This window comes from Ranitomeya variabilis, chromosome 2 (genome assembly GCF_051348905.1).
Source record: "Ranitomeya variabilis isolate aRanVar5 chromosome 2, aRanVar5.hap1, whole genome shotgun sequence".
In the NCBI taxonomy this organism is placed as follows: Eukaryota; Metazoa; Chordata; class Amphibia; order Anura; family Dendrobatidae; genus Ranitomeya; species Ranitomeya variabilis.
In genome coordinates, this window is record NC_135233.1 from 991,669,138 (window position 1) to 991,675,137 (window position 6,000).

At 43.9% G+C, this 6,000-nt stretch overlaps 1 protein-coding gene across 3 annotated transcripts in view; it reads right to left on the minus strand.

Annotated features, from left to right (window-relative positions):
- NGEF (neuronal guanine nucleotide exchange factor) overlaps nucleotides 1–1,298 on the minus strand; it is a 235,893-nt gene extending 234,595 nt beyond the window's left edge. Inside the window, exon 1 of one of the 3 annotated variants that reach the window (XM_077291052.1) lies at nucleotides 1,282–1,298. The gene's annotated coding sequence lies outside the window, so the exon portion shown is untranslated. Of the gene's footprint in view, nucleotides 1–694; nucleotides 844–1,281 lie in introns of those variants that run through there. The other 2 variants (XM_077291051.1, XM_077291053.1) reach the window with 2 other exon arrangements.
- Nucleotides 1,299–6,000: the final 4,702 nt, after the last annotated feature.

Consider the following 6,000-nt stretch of genomic DNA (forward strand, 5'->3'; position numbering starts at 1 on the left):
GCTGTGGTTGATCATGTGCACTGCCGCCCCATTAGTTTTTAATGAGGTCCGACGAAGATAGCTGACCACTGCGCTCGGCTGATCTTTGGTACTTCCCTAAGAATTAATGGAGTGGCAGTGCCCACCGCTACAATCACAAGGAGCTCATCACTAGGAGAGGTGGTCGGACCCTCAGTGATCAGGATGTTATTCCCTATCCAATGGAGAGGCTACGACTTCTAAACTTGAGAACACCCCGTTAAGCACTGCGCAGTCATGGCTAGGCTTTCCTCACCTACGGCAAAGATTCAGATTACTGCCATAGCCCTATCTCTAAATATCCTCCCTGTCACGCAGAGAAAATTGTAGGGGTCCCTCGGGGTACCCTAAGACCCCAATATAGCTGATTATAGCCGAGCATTATACATCACAACAATAACAATAACCAATCACAGTCAGACTCTACAGCCGGACCACTAGGACTATCCATTACAGGGGGTACAGACACCATTGGCGCAATCACAGTGTCTCCAATATGCTGTTAACAGTTTCAATACCTGTACAGCGTGATCAATGTGCTGGTGTGAACAGAGTATTGTCACCTGCCAGACGAGTATCTACCTGTATGTGGCTGGCAGTAAAACATTGGTGGTCCTAGATCATCAGGATTGTGTCTGCAAAATGTACCTACAGTGATCAGTCCCCCCAACAATACCTTGTCCAGTGTCTGGGGCAGCAGCTGGGACTGGCTGTCTCTCCTGTGCTCCTGGCTTTGTGTGATGATATCCCGCTCTCTGGCAGTACCAAAGGTCTACAGGTATCTTGTGTGCACTGGCTGTGTACAGGCAAATGCTACATTAAAGAGACAGTGTGACTGGTTAAAGGTGACATTAGGAACAAACCGCTCCCTGCAATATACAAAATGTAATGTCACATTCTTTTGTGCTATTTGCACAGCCACTCCCAGCGCTCGTAGTAAGGAATGTCACCGTGCACTAACAAGATGCAGATATAAACAGTCACCAAAACAATACACATCCAAACAAACCCACAGACCACGTAATACAACAGGTACATGGAATTCCCTGCACGTACAAAGACAGATAGGATGTAATAATATTTACAGGATATTTTATGGGTCTAAAAAGGTCATGATTGCTGCAGGGGCGGACACTGAAAGCAAAAGCCTCCTGTGCAAGAATTGTGTATGGACCCCTCCCCCTTTCTTAAAGGGGCCTTCCATTTTCATTTTTTTGCGCTCAATGTCTTACAATTGGGAAAAAATAATAAAGGTAAAGTTACTCATTTTCCTTGGTCCAGTGATGTCTCTCTGTTCCAGCTCCATCTACGTTTGCCGGCTGCAGTGGTAATGTCACAGGTGACCACTTTAACCAATCACAGGGCTCAGCAGCTTGTGCCGTCTACCTTGGCATGACTGCTGAGCTCAGTGATTAGCTCCATCAGTCACGTGTTATGACATCACAACTACAGCCTGAAAACAAAGATAAGAGAAGTAGCAAAGAGGAATTGCTGGCCCTGAGGAGGATGAATAACCCCTGATATTATTGTTTTTCCATAGCGTAAGCCTTAGGACATTAAAATAATTAAAACAGAAAACCCCCTTTCAGTAACATTATTTCACACAATTGCAATTGAAGGGGAAATTGACACCCTAAAAAATAAGATACAAACCACATTAACCGCAGACAAGTGCTCTCATGGCCTCTGCGCGCCGGGCTCCACTTCCTCTCCTTCATTAGCGTCCCCAGCGCCGTAAGTTCGAAGGGCAGCACAACTGCGCATGCCCGAAAAAAAAAATAACAGCGCAGGCACCGGGAATGCTAATGAAGGAAGAGGAGGCGGCGCCCGGCGCGCAGAGGCCATCAGTGACGGCTGTGGTGCGTCTGTGTTAGGGGGGAAAGACCTGCCCCCGTTGCGATTTCGAGGTTTGAGGGACACATTTCAAAAACGATTATTTCAGCAGTGCCAGGAACGAGAACTAAAAGAGCCACCTTGTCAGAATGCAGCATTAGTGCGACACAAGGTGGCTCTTTTAGTTACAAACGCCTGGGGGGGGAGGGGTGGCAGGTTCCCTTTAATCTATCTAAGACAATCTATCTCTCAACTGCACAAATACAAGTGTTAGGGTACTGTCTCACAGTGGCACTTTTGTCGCTACGACGGTACGATCCGTGACGTTCCAGTGATATCCATACGATATCGCTGTGTCTGACACGCAGCAGTGATCAGGGACCCTGCTGAGAATCGTACGTCGTAGCAGATCGTTTGGAACTTTCTTTCGTCGCTGGATCTCCCGCTGTCATCGCTGGATCGTTGTGTGTGACAGCGATCCAGCGATGCGTTCGCTTGTAACCAGGGTAAACATCGGGTTACTAAGCGCAGGGCCGCGCTTAGTAACCCGATGTTTACCCTGGTTACCAGCGTAAAAGTAAAAAAAAAACAAACAGTACATACTCACATTCCGGTGTCCTTCAGGTCCCTTGCCATCTGCTTCCCACTCTGACTGACTGCCGGCCGTAAGGCAGTGGCACAGCACAGCGGTGATGTCACCGCTGTGCTCTGCTTTCACTTTACGGCGGCACTCAGTCAGAGCGGGAAGCAGACAGCAAGGGACCTGACGGACACCGGAATGTGAGTATATACTGTTTGGTTTTTTTTACTTTTACGCTGGTAACCAGGGTAAACATCGGGTTACTAAGCGCGGCCCTGCGCTTAGTAACCCGATGTTTACCCTGGTTACCCGGGGCCTTCGGCATCGTTGGTCACTGGAGAGAGCGGTCTGTGTGACAGCTCTCCAGCGACCACACAACGACTTTCCAACGATCACGGCCAGGTCATATCGCTGGTCGTGATCGTTGGAAAGTTGCAGAGTGTGACAGTACCCTTAGAGAAAGGACTCACCTTTTCACCTGCAGCTAGATTTTATTACTTTACTATGGTGAAGGATTTAGAGTTATTTTCTGGGAAACTGACTTACAAAACGTTCTTAATAAATTAATCTAAAAATGTTTTTCCGACACATCTGGAGCAACAAGCTCTAGCTGATCTGGAAGCATTTCTTGCTGAATAGACAGCTATAGGTGATGAATGATTTTCCCACTCATTTACCGTACATAGTCAATCACAACATTTTCCCCCTCCAAGCTTGTGTCCAAATGTAGACATATTTGTAAAACTTGTCACAAAAGACGTAGCACAAGTTTCAGAGGATGTGTCATACTTTATTTTTCTGCTGACAAGGGGGAATTTTAGTGTTAAGGCCTATTGAGATGTATGCATGTGAGGCATTTCGACAGTTAAACATGAAGCAGTGCTATCAAAAATTAGACAGTAATCCAATCAATTGATAGAAAACTGAATTAGACTTTATTCTTCATGAAGGTTGTCAACAAGGCATAATCTCTATCAAAATGCAGGAAGGGTCAATGACAGACTATCTTGTAATCCCAACATATTATCTGACTCCAAAAATCCATGAAGACGTTAGGAACCCACTGGGAACAGCCTATAGGAACGGCCTGTAGTGTCTGGGATCAGGAGTATTTGTGAAGGAATGTGTCAATTTATTGATTTTTATCCTCAGCGATGTGTAGAAACTCTGCCCTCTTTTATCAGGACACCATGGACATGTTGGAACGGAAGTGTATATGTCCATTCAACATGACCATGGGATCGCAGCATCAAGGTCCTTCCTCAACATGACTAATTTAGATGCTGATTTGATTCACTTTATTATTGATTTACTGCATTTTTCTTTAGCTCACTTTTTTATGTTAAGAATTAATTTTTTCTACAGCTCCAAGGAAAGGCTATGTGGGTGACTTGTGCGCCCTCGTACGCCAATTTGTTCCTGGGGTTGTGGGAGAGAGAATTGGTACAAAATATGGGGGACGACGGTGCTGTGATCTAATCATCTAGATACATAGATGATATTCTGTTTATCTGTCAAGGTTCTGAAAGTTCTTTGAAAAATCCATATAACATCAGATTGACCTGGAAATACAGTAAGGAGATTGTGGAGCTCATTGAAGCTAATTCCAAAAGATTCATCACAACTAACGTCCATCATAAATTCACGCTACCTCGTCACATCAACCCAGCAAATTAAAGCCATCCCAGTGGGGCAATTCTTTCGCATGAAGCGGATATGTTCAGATAATATTAACTTTGAACACCAAACTAGCATTCTAACTCAAACCCTTAAACATCAAGACTATAATCATAAGCTAACTAGAGCAGGTTATAGGAGAGCGAAGTTCACCCCAAGAAACCTACTGTTGTCACAGTCCAAGAGATTTCCATTGAGACATGAACAAACTGTTAGACCTATTACGACGTTTTATTTAAGATGGACAAACATTATGCAAATACATTATGCAAATATTGAAAAAACATTGGTCAGTTTTAAGGACAGATGAAGATTTAATCAAATCTTTAGCAGATCACCCATCAGTCACTTGGAGAAGATCCCAAAATCTTAAAGACCTACTAACCGGTAGCCACTTTGTGGCACCTCAAAAATCTCTTTTTTTCTCACAGGGTAGGTTCTAAATGGAGATGCTTTCAATGTGGTGATTGCTCAGTGTGCAGATACATTGAGAGATCATTCACTTTTGTAAATAGTGATGCTTCTAAAACATTCACTATAACACATCACATACCTTGTAAAACTGACATGATAGTTTACTTTGTGTATTGTCCTTGCAATCTTATATATATTGGGATTACGACCCGACAATTTAGAATAAGAACATTAGAGCATGTACGGGATATTAAAAATGCGGAATCTGTACAAGATTTGGAAACCCTAAAAACTATCCCCAGGTAATTCAAGATCCGCCACAAACGCAATCCAAAACTGCTAAAAGTTAAAAGGATGGACAGAGTCCAAGTTGGTATTAGGAAAGGCATTTATAAAAAATAACTCTTTAAAAAAGGAACTATATTTGTATGTAGTGTATTGTGTTGATTGATTAAAGGGAACCTGTCACGCTCAAAATCGAAGGTGAGTGTAATAATTATAGGGGATAACTCAGGAGACTCTTTGCGTGGAACAAGACAACTACAGGACACAGTTTTATAAGTGGTAAAGTCTATATTATCACACGGTGATTCAAACAGGTGCAGAGAGAAACTCAAGTCCACAACACTTGGTGCAAATATCAAATGCAGCTCAGCAGTCTATAGGAAACTTCAGAGGAAAATGCAATCACGCAGAAAGTCTATGAAGCACAATTATTCTTGAGGATACTTGACACGAATAAGTCCTTGCTTAGTCCACAATACAGATAGATATGCTTATAAGGCAGTTCATATAATATCTTAGCTCAACCAGGGAGGTCTGGGTAATAGTCTCAGGTTCTTGCAGAGCAGAAACAGCTTACATGTCCAGCAAATGCAGATGGCAGCAAACACGAGCAGCAGATAAAGGAGCATTACTGGAACTGGTGTATGCAGCAGGAACTCAGAGCAGAGTAGCAGGATAACCCCACAGGTTCACAGGAGCAGGTATATAGCCAGGGAGTCACCAGAGGTCAGGAGCTGGATGCAAGGCAGAATACTCTAGCACAGACTGAAGGCTGGGGTGGAGTTTTATAGCAGGAAGACACAGTGCACATGAGACCAAAGACGCCATCTTGGAAAAGGGCAGTAATGCACAAAAAGGTAATAAAAAATGTTCAGAGTCCTGGCATTACTCTCTCCTTAGAAGCGGCCTCAGGACGATCCTGGACCTGGTTTCTCAGGGAATCTCTGATGAAAACGAGAAATCTTCTGTTGGGCATTGATGTTTGCCACAGGTTCCCAAGAGTCTTCCTCAGGGGGACATCCCTGCCATCTTATCAGATATTGGAGCCGATTCCTGCGAATCCTGGAATCAACAATTTCCTCCACCACAAATTGTTCTTGCCCATCAATCACCACAGGCTGCGGAGGTGGCACAACACGTCCCTGGAAGGTATTAGGAGATACAGGCTTTAGTAAAGATACATGAAAAACTGG